Genomic DNA, 12824 nt, shown 5'->3' with positions numbered 1-12824 from the left:
AAAGAAGCACGTCCTGTAAAATCAGGATGGAAGGTAATTTTACAGGGTAATAAGATTTAAAACACAGAGGATTCCTCTCTAGGCAAAACTTCAAAGTTACAAAAACCAGGAACCTCCCTCTTAGCATAGGGAAAATTCACAAGCTAACGCATTTCCTTGCTATTACTTACAATTTTTGTAATCTTGGATGCTTATTTCAGGTAGGGTTTTAGGAGATGGTTTTTCCTGTCCTGGTACCTCTCTGTCCTGGAGAGAACAACAAAGAGCACAAACAAAACCTCCGCCTCACAGATTTGAAAATACACCTCTACCCTGATATAACGCGACCCGATATAACACTAATTTGGATATAACACGTTAAAGCAGTGCTCTGGGGGTGGGGGGAGGGAGGCTGTGCACTCTGGTGGATCAAAGCAAGTTCGATATAATGCAGTTTCACCAATAACGCGGTAAGATTTTTTGGCTCCCCAGGACAGCGTTATATCGGGGTAGAGGTGTATCTTCTTCCCTTATTGGTCCTCTTGATCAGGTGCCAACCAGGTTATTTGAGCTTCTTAACCCTTACAAGTAAAGGAGGGATTTTATGCTATCCTTACCTGTATGTTTATGACAATCATATACAGGGTTTACAATTTGGTTCAATGGCTCTCAGCACCCTTTGCCTTGCCTTCAGGTGACTTCCAGCTCTGTCCAGAAGCTTTGATTGGCTGCTTTTTTCTGGGGGGAAGGGAGCGGGAGGTTGATCCCATTCTCTCTGAAGGGGAGGAGGGAGCAGAAAGAGACCAGTAGCTCAGGATAGCTCTGCTCCCTCCCATCTGTGAACAATGGGTTGGCTCCTCTCTCCTCTTCCCCCTCACTCCCACCAATCCTGCAACAACAGAACTGGCCAGGGAAGAAGAGGGGCCCCATAGAGTTGCACCCCCAGGCTTAGGAAAAAGGGGGATCAAGAGCCCCTGCATACAAAACAGCAGGGAGAAGTCCACAGGCAGGGAAAAATCTCTGGGTTATTCTGACTCTGAGGACAAAATGAGTTTTGGGACAATATAAAGGGAAGCAAAAAGCCATTTTGGCATCCATAACTTAGGGGGGGAAAGAGAACATCACCCTCTGATTCTGTGAACAGTGGATCCTCCTGCCAGAAGGGCTGGAGATGCTGGTAGCCTGATGTCAGTGAGAAAGCTGCTTAGGCAAAGATTGTAGCTTGCCAACATGGAAGTCTTGGACACTAAAAGCCTGTTTTGTTTTGTTTCTGTTATCTCTGGTGAGTATCCTTTAAATATCTGTTCTTTAATAAACTTATTCTTAGGTTTACAATAAACTATCTCCGTGCTGTATATGAAGGTGAAGAGTGTGTCCTCAGTGAGCTAGCAGGCTGGTGTGTCTTCTGGCTCTTTGGAAACAGTGGACTTAATAGTTTCGGAGTGTTCAGTGAGAGACATCTCTGGGGAACTCGGGAACGGGGATTCACTGAATGTTACCTGCAAGGCAAGGTTAAGACAAGCAGAGTCTGCGTTTTCTGGCAAGGTGGACAGGCTGGTGAGGCAGGGAGCTGACACCAAAGTTTCTCTTGCTGAGCCAGAGAGATAATGCAATCGCTAATGGTTTTGGGTGCCCCAGGAGAGCATGTCACAATTATTGTTGCTACTGTAGCAGCTTTTGTTGGCTTCTTCTGGTTTGAGACTGTTCTTCTCTGCATGTATGTAATTATTCCTTTTGTGCACAGTTATGCAGCCTGCATGAAAGTGCAAACATCAGGCAGTCTTTCCTGGGTGTCTGCCTAAACAGCATTATTCATAGGGTTGCCACTTTTGGATGGATGTATTCCTGGAGGCTTTATCACATGACATAATCTTTATTAAAGATTAATCTTTATATTCCTCAAGACTCCAGGACAATCCTGGAGGGTTGGCAACCCTAACTATGCAAGACCCCCCAAAGTCTGTTCAATCAGTAATTTAAGTGTTGCTGCTGCAGCTGTTGTTTTTAAGTAACCCCCAATTCAACTTTTCTGTGTTCTTTGGAATCACAATAATGCTAAGGGAGAAGTATTAGAAATCAGAGTGTATTGGTATGTTTTAATATTCAGTGAGGACAATGTATCCGTATGGACTAGCTAGAGTTTAAATTAGGAGATTCTCTCCATCTTGCTGCCATTCTTACCTTTAGGCCATGTCTACACTAGCGAGCTTCCAGTGGCACAGCTCTACTGATGCAGCTGTGGTTCAGTAAGTTCTCTGGTATAACTGCTTTATGCCGATAGGAGAGGGCTCTCCTGTCAACGTAATTAAACCACCCCAATGAGCAGTGGTAGCAACTCTCCCACCTACATAACCTATGCACACTACCACTTATGCCAGGGAAACTTCTGCCGACATAAGTGGTAGTGTAGATATGCCGTAGTGTCAGCTCGTCTGTCTCTTTGAAAATGTACTGGTAATGCAGTAGAAGGGAGTTCCCACTTCTGAGTTTACAATTATTTAAATATTTTACATTTTGGCAAGAGGGCTGTGAAACACTTTTTGGGGGGATTTCCCAGACCTGTTGTAAATAATAAGTATTGCACTGTGCACAGAGGTACAGAAGATAGGATGATAAAATGCTTAGAATATGTCTGATTAACTTCCATCTAATTCATACATTTCAAGTTGGAATGTCGGTGTCCATTTTTGCACCCATTTAGCTAGGGTTACCATACGTCCAGATTTTCCCGGACATGTCCGGCTTTTTGGGCTCCAAATCCCCGTCCGGGGGGGAAAGCCCAAAAAGCTGGACATGTCCAGGAAAATCGGGGGGGCCAGGATGGGGGCCGGGACGGGACGGGGGCTCCGGGGCCGGCTGGCGGTGCCGGGCTCGGGGGCTCCGGCGGGGACTCGGGGGCTCAGGGGCTCGGGGGCTCCGGCGGGGCCGGGCCGGGCGCTCGGGGGACGGGGCCGGGCTGGGGACCGGCGGTGCGGTGCCGGGGGTCTGGGGGCCGGGCCGGGCACCGCAGGGGTGGTCGGCTGGGGGCCGGGCCCGGGGCCGGCACCCCAGGGCCGGGGCCAGCCTGGGCCGCGCCTCCTCCCCCCCACACTCCCCCTTACCTGCTTCAGGCTTCCCGCGACTCAAATGTTCGCGGGAAGCAGGGGAGGGGGCGGAGACTTTGGGGGAGGGGGCGGAGTGGGGGCGGGGCTGGGGGCGGGGGCCCGTGGAGTGTCCTCCTTTGGGAGGCACAAAATATGGTAACCCTAATTTAGCATGCTTGCTTGATTTGTGCGTTCGGTTGCAGAACTCACGTGCAAATGCAAGGAGCATTTTGACTCTTTATACATATGATGGGTGCTCTGTATGTACAGCTGCAGTAACTGCACACTCAGTTACGCAACTTAGGCACACACAGAAACATGTGAGACTTGGGCCTTAACTTTCTGAAAATTAAACCATAAAATTAACTGAAAACAGGGAAGTGAAGATCATGGGAGAGAATTGTATATTTCTGTGAATATTATGTGTACCTCCATTTACCTTTTTGTTGTTATGCTATTTGCTAAAAGGCTGACTTCTGCAGGAGCTCACCCCACACATCCACGAAGGCAAACAATGGCTTCAGATAGTCTGCCAGTCAGCCATTTACCTACACTGACTAAATGACTTGACTGTTCTGTGTGGTGGTATACTACCCTCCAGTGTGCTCACTAGACAAGTTTGGCAAGGGGAAAAGATCCCCACATTTGGACACAGACTTTAAAAAGACACACTCCCTGAAGCTCAGGTGAGACGGGGAACACAGAGGCAACATCTGCAGGGAAGGAAGCAGACTGAAAACCCGGTGCCCAGAGGCAGGGTACCTGGTATAAATTGGGCCTGTCTAAATTTTTAGGGTAATGCTAAGTTTAAGTAAGACGTGTGTAGGCCCTTTTCTCTGATTATCTATCCATAGGAGCATAACAAATAAATAATACTTTGTTCTGAAGAAACTGTTCAACTTCTGAGTAATTAATTTCCAAAGGGAAGTCTCTTGGCCAAACCTACCTGCTGAAGAAACATGGTGCAGCAGTCCAGGGAAACCCAGTTGGTAAACAGGAATGCTGCAGCCTGGGGACCTGGTCAAGGAGAGTGGGAAAATTGATGGATGCCACCTAGAGAAAAGTACAGGGGAAGTTCCTGTCAGTAGAAAGAGTGCACTAGAGAGACTTACCAAGGGTCAAAGGTACATCTTTCTCTGTAACCTAACAAAATTTATAAGACAAAACTTTGTCATAATTAGCATGATGGTTTTATAATCAAGGAAGAATAAAAATACAAATAATTTCTTAAATTATTCTTTGAGTGAAATTCATTCCTCTGCAGAGATCCAGCACAAGGCTTATGTGCCACTCAAGCCCTATTTTGAGGGCTTAAGTAGATGCATAGGCCTAGTGCTGGTCCTCTGTCCGGGATGAATTTTGCTGTGAAAGAAGAGGGGGAAAAAGAAAACGCAGAATATACTTAAACTTACAATAAGTTAAGGCATGCAGCCTGTATCAATGCAAACATATGGAGGAATTTGGTTTATTGTTTTGATATGACCTATAAAGAGCAAAACTAAAAACACAGATACTTGAAAGAAACATTAAATATTGTACTGTAGTTTTCAGTGGGAGCTAAAATAGTTTTGGTTCTGCTTGTGTTGCCTAAAAAAAAAAAGTGTGTGGGGGGGAGAAACTTACCTTTTGAGAGAAACCACTGTAAATGAAATGGCCATAGTGCAGGGGTGGGCAAACTATGGCCCGAGGGATGCATCAGGCCCTTCAGATGTTTTAATCTGGCCCTCGCGCTCCTGCCAGGGAGCGGGGTTGCGGGCTTGCCCCACTCCACGTGTCCCGTGGCTCCCAGAAGTAGCAGCATGTTCCCACTCCGGCTCCTATGCATAGTGGCAGACAGGGCTCTGCATGCTGCCCCTGCCCCAAGCCCCACCTCCGCAGCTCCCATTGGCCGGGGGGAAAAAAATTAATGGAGATATCCCATCTCCTAGAACTGGAAGGGACCTTGAAAGGTCATCAAGTCCAGCCCCCTGCCTTCACTAGCAGGGCCAAGTATTGATTTTGCCCCAGATCCCTAAGTGGCCCCCTCAAGGATTGAACTCGCAACCAATGAACCGCCTGACTGCACCTTTGCATAGGAGCTGGAGAGGTGACATGCTGCTGCTTCCAGGAGCTGCTTGAGGTAAGCACTGCCCAGATCCTGCACTCCTGACTCCCTCCTGTGCCCCAACCCCCTGACCCAGCCCTGATCCCCCCTCCTGCCCTCCAAACCCCTCCAGGAGAGCCTGGAGCACTCTCCTGTACCCCCAAACCTCATCCCCAGCTGGAGCCCTCAACCCCCTGCCCCAGCCCAGAGCCCCCTCCCACACCCTGAACTCCTCATTTCTACCCCACCCTAGAGTCTGCACCCCCTCCTGTACCCCAACCCCCAATTTCATGAGCATTCATGGCCCACCATACAATTTCCATACCCAGATGTGGCCCTCGGGCCAAAAAGTTTGCCCACCCCTGCCATAGTGCCTGCCTTTACCTTGGTGCTAGATTAAAGATTGGTATAGCTGAATCTGTAGCACAGATGTATTCCCACCAAAACAGCAAGTGTCAATGCTGAGTGAAGCACAAAGCTGGGAAGATTAAAAGAGAGAAACAAAGATAGCAATAACAACTAACTCAGAACCAGTTGTATTTTGTAAAGCAATAAAAACTAGGTTAGATCATAATGGTCCCTTCTTGCCTTAAAATCTGTTTTACCAGACTGTTGTGACCAAGAACCAGTACAGTAAATAAATATTTATTTACTTTTCTACAGGAATTAGAAATTCTGCTGTCTGAAACTCACCATCCCAGCAACTGGTAACGCTTAAAGCAATTCATAGTTTTGCTCCAAGTGTGTGACTCTAGACAGAAGCTGAAGAAAAATCAAAGTGGTAAAAGGAAGCCTTGCATGTTGAATAAAGAGTATAATTAATTGAGCAAGGGTGCTTGGATTTATTTATTCTATTACATCTAAACAAATGCTATCATTTCTCCACTTACAAATGTTTTCCATTGTTTGCATGTAAACATTCATGAATGTTTATGCTAATTGTATTGCTTATTTGTTTCATTTTGCATAACTCATTCTTTTTTGCTTTAGAGTTTCTGAGTAATTGTTAAACTGTTTCCTAAATCAGCAGGCATTTTTGTTAACATCTTCTTCTAGATGTGTGTCAGTTTGTATGGATTTTTAAAAAAATATTTACTGTCTTCCAGAAATACGGCTGGCAAATGTTGCAATTTAGGGTGGCAAAAATGTAGTTTCAGAGGGTACATCTATACTTACTTCCTGGTCTGGATGTAAGCGATCGATGTTCTGGGATCGATCCCGGAAGTGCTTGCCGTCGACGCCGGTACTCCAGCTCAGCGAGAGGAGTACGCAGCATCGACGGGGGAGCCTGCCTGCCACGTCTGGACCCGCGGTAAGTTCGGACTAAGGTACTTCGAATTCAGCTACGTTATTAACGTAGCTGAATTTGCGTACCTTAGTCCGAAGTGGGGGGTTAGTGTGGACCAGGCCTAAGTCCTAACCTATATAAGCTACTTTACATATTATACATTGGAATGGTGATGTGAAATTGTATGGATCACAACACTGAAAAAGTTCAAAGGAAAATAAATTCCTACTGAGTTAAAAATAAAAAATCTCATATTACTATATGAGACCAGATCCTGAGTTTTGCACTGACAGAATTCCCTAATCTTATCTTTTAAAACCAAAAATGGAATTAGTTACAATATAAAAACATTCAGTAGTTGGGGGAGTGCACCCATTAGTTGTTTACAACTGCAGTGTAGGTTACTTGTATATCCTATGGGTCCATCTGCACTCCAGTAAGAGACCCATGGCACAGCTGTGGCTGGCCCAGGTCAGCTGACTCAAACTCATGAGGCTCAGATTGTGGAGCTAAAAATTGCAATGTAGACATTTGGGCTTGGGCTGGAGCCTGGGCTCTAGGTAGGGTGACCAGATGTCCCAATTTTATAGGGACAGTCCCGATATTTGGGATGTTTTCTTATATGGAGGCCTATTACCCCCTCACCCCCATCCCGATTTTTCACACTTGCTGTCTGGTCACCCCAGGGGTGCGTCTTAGAGCCAGGGTGCCAGCCTGAGCCCAAACAACTACATGCCAATTTTTAGCCTCACAGCCTGAGCCCCATAAGCCCAAGTGAATTGACACAGGCTCTGAGACTTGGTGTGGTGGGTTTTTTGTTGCAGTGTAGACGTACCCTTAGGATGTCCAAGTAACCTCCATTGCAGGGGCAAACAACGAATGGGTGCAGTTCCCCCACTACTGCAAAACTAATGCAGTTCAACTGCACAAGATCTGAGGAGGCCCTGCAGATAGGGTGTACTCATGCATAGTAAACAAACAACTTTCTGATCTGGGAGCTGGACCAAGGTGCATGAAGAAGAAACCAATTGTGGGGTTGATGTATCACCTGCCACTGCTCCTTGCACAGTGAGGCATCAGATGTTGCAGAAGCAACCATGAAATGACTCCACTGTCTGGGAAAAGGATCCACCCAAGGCCCCGCTACTTGTCTGTCTGTCTCTGCTTTTCCAAGATTTAGTCATAAATATGTGGTTGGTGCCTTATAAATGCCTAAGTAGGTAGACTTTATAGAACCAAATTAGGCCTAATTTTGCTTCCTGTAACCTCTTTTTAACTAGCTAGGCCTCTTGTCATGTGGTTATTTTTATAGATATCACTTGAGCCAAGTTGCTGATCTGAAGTGAATAATTTTTATTTGGCATTTGTTGCCATGGCTTGGTCTATGAACAAACATTTTCTCAAATTTATTCATTACTGGAACTCTGCTTCTGAATCACATTAGGAAATTTTTGGTCTGTAGATTGTTTGTATATGGTTCATTGTATTTGAGACAGGTTGACACATAAGACCAGATTTACAGAAGTACTGAGGTACGTAAAGATGCAGATAGGTGCCTAATAGGATTTCCAAAAGAACTTGAGCAATTTAGGCACCTAACTGCTATTGATTTTAATTGGAGTTAGGAGTCTAACTCACTTAGGCTCCCAGTGGAATTTTCCAAAGTTCCTATCTCCATCATTAGGTACCTAAATATCTCTGGAAAACTGGCTCATAGGTTACATAGTATTGTAGGGGGAGATTTTGGCAAACCAGTAAAGTGCCTGAAACCACTATGGCTTATTGCTAAAAGCAGCCAAGTCAGCAGGCCATAAAGTGGCCATGTAGCAAACTCAGCTTGACCAAGGCAGGAGGGGAGGAGAGGGGAGGGAGTTTTGGGTGCCACAGAAAGGGCAGCTTGACCCCGCCCCCCCATCCTTCCTGATAAGAATTGTGTTGAAGTTGCTGATACATGCATTTTAGAAGAGTAGGAATGTCTATTGGGGTCTCAAGGCTGCAAACTCTGGGGAAAACCCCACACCTGGTTAATCAATCAGAAGGAAGCCTCTTGCTTGACCATTGAAACTACTTGCTTAACAAGTTTTCTTTAAGGGACATGGCATTCTATTACTAATGTATAAATAAGGGGGAAAGTTTGAGGTAGTGGGACTCTTCAGGACTGGTCTCTCCCTCTGGATGCATCTTGTGTTCCCCACCAGCACATGGCTGCCGCTGTGCCACTCGAGAGCCACACTCAGTTTTGGTAATTATCAAGGGTTGGGGGTGTTTTACTAACTTGTTGAGGACGTGTGTAAGTGCTTGAGACTAAGTAAAGTTTAGCTTTAAGTGAAAGCACTCTCGTGTTGTCCTGTTTGTGTCAGGCATCTATCGGTTGGATGGCTGTGTCTCCCCTGATTTATTTCCTGACACCACCTCGCATAGAGTAAAAGTTACCAAGAGCTTTGGGTTGAAAGAATCCCGGGTAACAGTATTGTTTCATTCCCTGTCCAGATGAGTGCAGCTCATAGTACATCTGCTGTACAAATAATTACGCTTACACATTTTTTCTGGTAGTCGTCTCTAATACTCACTTAAAATGAGCTGTTCCTGCAAACAAACTCACTGACAAGAATTGTATGGGAAAGTCAACACAAAGGAGGCATAAACAGAGTCAAATCAAATGGAGTGGGATTTTTGGGGTGAATATTCATGGGAGGGGAAAAAGTCATTTGTCTCCCCTTCAGATACCACATGTTTATATGGATGTTTCTCTCTCTCTCTCTGTTTCACTTAAATGAATAAAAAAAAAAGTCTGAACCAGGTAAATTTAGCTATTGCTCTCACTGCCACAAAAGCTACAGTTTAAGAAGGTGATTTTACATGAGTGGTAAGGGTAGAAATAATCTGCATTTTTCATAACTATGCTAATAAGAAAACATTCATTTGTTTAAGATGAACATTTATTAGGAGTCCACTAATCAAGATTGTTCCTACAGTCTTCTTGTACTTCAACCTCTTCAGCCCTTGTGAATTGTACGCTCAACTCTAACTCAAGAAAATTAAAAACACAAAAGTGTATTGTACTCCCCATTGCCTTGCATTCCCTACAGAGCACTGGTGTTAACTCCATGATACCAAAGTTGGGATTTCCAGTGAGTAGCTCACTGCTTGCCATAGTCATAATGCCAAGGACTAATATAAATAAATCCCTTTTAATAAATCCTAGTACTCTCGGGTGATGTTGATATAATGGGTTTGACATTAAAAACAGCATTTTAATTAGTTGTGTATGACACCAACCAGCTGTCTGTCTGACACAAATGCTGTAGATTCTGTCACTCACTTCCTTTCCTGAATTCTTCACTGCTACATTCTTCTCAGTGACAAATTCCTGAATTGTCCACTAAAAATTAAAACAAGTGAGCATAGTAGAGGTGGGATTCAGATTAAAGCAGAAGATGCAACATGTACTTTTAAATTTAAATTAAAACTCAGAAGCTATGAAGCAACTTTATTTGATATCCAGCAAATTATTGACTTACTGAATTATGCAAAGCAGTTTTTGCAAAGTGCAGTCTGCACTGTTGCTGACTAATATTTGGCTATCCCGAGCACATGCGTTGTTCCAAAGGAAGTAGGAGAGGCTCAATAGTGTAAACCCTCATTGATGCTTCTCCATGGAAGCTAAAGTATTTGGGCTAAATGCTATTGTTACACCATTAAAACCCCCTGACATCAATAAGGTTGCATGAATGAAACAGAGCAAACTACATCCCTTTGCAGTTTGCCTGCACTGATAAACAGTCTAGATGGGAGGGCATAAGAAACACAAACAAACTGATGAATTAGCACTAATTTTTTCCCCCCAAAATCCTGACTAAAATGCAACTTGACACCCAAAACAAGCATAGAATGCTTGGAATGTCCAATCATTGCTGGATATGGGGATCCACCTCCATTTAACAGGAAAAATGTATCCTAAAAGTTGATGATAAAGAGGATCCACTCCATATGACATGTTTTAATAGTCTATTTGAAAGCCCCAAGTAGCACCTAAAATACACATAGTGGATTATCACTATGACTATCTGGACCTTGACTCCATCCTAAAAATAATTGCAACAAAGAATAATGATACACAAAGGAATTCTCATGTGTTTGTTTTTTCTCTCGGACGTCAGCTCACGGACTGCAAACGGGGAGCCTTGGCTTCACAAAACTTGATATTGTCAATGAGAATTTCCTCAATAAAGTCATGGAATTAGTTACAATTATGTGGGGAAACCCTATGTTATCAATAAAGAAAAAATGTACAGTATGGGGTACAAAAATCAGCCAAAGAAAATGCAATCAATAATACAGAGCACAATGATCCAAACAGTCAAAACTGCCTCTTTATAATCGCTCTGCTGCCTGTATGGTTTTGTTATCTATATTTGCTGAACATAACCTCTAAAAAGAGACCTAAACAGGCGATCCCCTTAACATTAGAAATGGGAACTAGGAATTCACACTACTCTCTCACTTCCCCCTACTTATATTGCAAACCCATGTCATGAACTTTTCATCATACTCAGCCATGCTGCATAGTCTCTGAGCTACTGCATCTATGCACGCGTGCTCCATAAAGCCCCATACAGCACACACCACCACAGATACACTATAAACACAGCAGATCAGCTTGATAGGCATCACACAGTTTATAAAACACTTTGCAAATATTCTAAATGTGTCAGATTCACCTATAGATTCAGTGTTTATAGTCACACAATTCAGATTTATAGATATCAACTGAAACATAAGATCAGAAAACATTTTTATGATGATGCTCAGGCTACACCAGTAAATGGCTCCAATTTTTAAAAGTGACCACTGATGTTTAGTGTCACCCTGTCTGGCTGTTCATCTTGAGGCACCTTTGGCCTGAATTTCAGTGGTGCTGGGCACCTGTGGCCCCATTTACTTCAGTTGGACATGAGGGTGCTCAACACTCTGGAAAAATGGGATCCAGTTGTCTAAAATTGGACACCAAAAACTTGAGACACTTAACATCCTTTGAAAAGTAGGGCTCAAACATTCAGAGTATTATAGGAGCTGCTGGTGTCACCTGTAGTTAAGGTTACCCAACACTTCCCATCATAAGGCCCTGTTTTCAGTTGATTATAACTTAGCCAAAATTTAACAATTTGGCTGAAGTTTTCCACGCTGGGGCTGGGTGGCTGCCTAAGGCTAAATGTATTTAGAAAACTTCAGCAAAAATTTGTTCAGCTATTTCTGAAAAAGAGATTAGGTAAAAATACATTGTTTTGCCCAGGTTAAAAAAAAAATCTCATAGCTGTTTGAGAAGCTCTAGTCTTGCCATGCGTTGGTGCAGGGAATAATATTTTGGCAGGGGTGTCATCTGGTGTTAGGAATGTGCCCCTTGCCTTTCCTGTGAAAAAAACTGCCTAATTGGGCCAAGTCATAAATCTTTCCAAAAAGCTCTGATTGCACATGGACAGCAGAGACTTCGGAGAGTCTGGCAGCTAAATTCTTCAAAGATTCTTTCTGCACTGAGCAAGCTTCAAGTCAGGGAGACTGTCTCTTCTGTTCTGTTGATGCTCTACCTGCTGGAGCACAGGCAACATAGAGGAGGATGCAGCCTACTTGAAATGCCTAGGGGACAAGAACTGAATCAGGGAGTAGGGGAGTAGGAAGTAGAGCAGAAGAAAGAGCCTGGGTTACAGATAGTGTAGCCAACTTTCTACTCTCACAAAACTGAACACCCTTGCCCTGCCCTCTGCCCCGCCCCTTTGCCGAGGCCCCATCCCCCTACTCATTCCATCCCCTCTCCCTCTGTTGCTCACTCTCCTTGCCCTCACTCACTTGCTCATTTTCACTGGGCTGGCTCAGGGAGGTGTGGGAAGGGGTGAGGGCTCCGGCTGGGATGCAGGGTGGGGCCAGAAATGGGGAGTTCAGAGTGGGGGAGTAGGCTCCAGGATGAGGCAGTGAGGGCTTTGGCTGGGGGGTGCAGGCTCTGGGATGGGGCCTGGGATGAGAGGTTTAGGGTGCAGGAGGTGCTCTGGGCTGGGCGGGGGTGGAGCTGAGGCGTACGGAGTATGGGAGGGGGCTCCAGGCTGAGACAGGGGGTTGGGGTGTGGGAGGGGGTACTGGCACTGGGGTGTGGGTTCTGGGGTTGGGCCAGAAATGAGGGGTTCAGGGTGGGGGAGGGGGCTCCAGGCTGGGGCAGGGAGGATGAGGGGGTGGGGGCTCTGGCTGTGGGTGCAGGCTCTGGTGTGGGGCCAGGAATGAGGGATTTGGGGTGCAGGAGGGGACTCTGGGCTAGGACTGAGGGGTTCTGAGAGAAGGAGGGGGATCAGGGCTGGGGCAGGGGTTTGGGATGCAGGGGGAGGGGGTGAGGGCTCCGGCTGGG

This window comes from Malaclemys terrapin, chromosome 3 (genome assembly GCF_027887155.1).
Source record: "Malaclemys terrapin pileata isolate rMalTer1 chromosome 3, rMalTer1.hap1, whole genome shotgun sequence".
Classification (NCBI taxonomy): domain Eukaryota; kingdom Metazoa; phylum Chordata; order Testudines; family Emydidae; genus Malaclemys; species Malaclemys terrapin.
The sequence above is the reverse complement of the archived record's forward strand: the minus strand, read 5'-3'. Positions refer to the sequence as shown.